Raw genomic sequence first — 1,188 nt, 5'->3', positions numbered from 1 at the left:
AAAATAAACATTGCGGGCGTGGTTTGTGGTACTGCATGAATGACAGCAGCCAGGATGAAGCAGAGTTTTACGTTCTGTTGCTGTCACTGTAAATCTATGTGGTGGTGACAACTTAAGCACATCTCCTTTGGGACCGGGCTACTTGAAAGGAAGGGACTTTCTCTTCAATATATTCATCAATGACCTGGATGAAGGGATGGAAAGTACCTTCAGCACGTTCGCTGATGATAAAACGGGAAGGGGTGGCTGATACACCAGAAGGCTGTGCCGCCATACAGCGAGACCTGGACAGGCTGGAGGGCTGGGCAGAGAGGAACCTGATGAACTTCAATAAAGGCAAGTGTAGGGTGCTGCACCCGGGGAGGAATAACCCCCTGCACCAGGACAGGTTGGGGGCTGACCTGCTGGAGAGCAGCTCTGGAGAGAAAGACCTGGGAGTCCTGGTGGACAACAAGATGACCGTGAGCCAGCAATGTGCCCTTGTGGCCAAGAAGGCCAATGGCATCCTGGGGTGCACCAGGAAGAGTGTGACCAGCAGGTCGAGGGAGGTCATCCTGATCCTCTGCTCTGCCCTGGTGAGGCCCTATGTGGAGCACTGTGTCCAGTTCTGGGCTCCCCAGTTCAAGAAGGACAGGGAACTGCTGGAGAGGGGACAGCAGAGGCTACAAAGATGAGGGGTCTGGAGGATCTCTCTGATGAGGAAAGGCTGAGGTACTTGGGTCTGTTTAGTCTGGAGAAGAGAAGGCTGAGGGGGGATCTGATCAACGCCTGTAAATACTTAAAGGGTGGGTGTCAGGAGGATGGGGCCAGTCTTTTCAGTGGAGCCTGGTGACAGGACAAGGGGCAATGGACACAAGCTGGAACATGGGAAGTTCTGTCTGAACACGAGGAGGAACTTCTTTCCTGTGAGGGTGGCAGAGCCCTGGAAGAGGCTGCCCAGAGAGGTGGTGGCGTCTCCTCTGGAGACATTCAAACCCGCCTGGACATGTTCCTGTGCAACCTGCTCTGGGTGGACCAGCTCTGGTAGGCAGTTGGACTAGATGATCTCCAGAGGTCCCTTCCAACCCCATTATCATTCTGTGATTCTGTGACTTTTAAGGGTCTCACCATCCCCTGTGCCCCTCGCTGTGGCACCACCGTCCCCCTCCCAAAGTGCCCGTGGTGGTCGAGGCTAAACCGTGAGGACAA

The sequence above is a fragment of the Numenius arquata genome, chromosome 4, assembly GCF_964106895.1.
Source record: "Numenius arquata chromosome 4, bNumArq3.hap1.1, whole genome shotgun sequence".
Lineage (NCBI taxonomy): Eukaryota > Metazoa > Chordata > Aves > Charadriiformes > Scolopacidae > Numenius > Numenius arquata.
The sequence above is the reverse complement of the archived record's forward strand: the minus strand, read 5'-3'. Positions refer to the sequence as shown.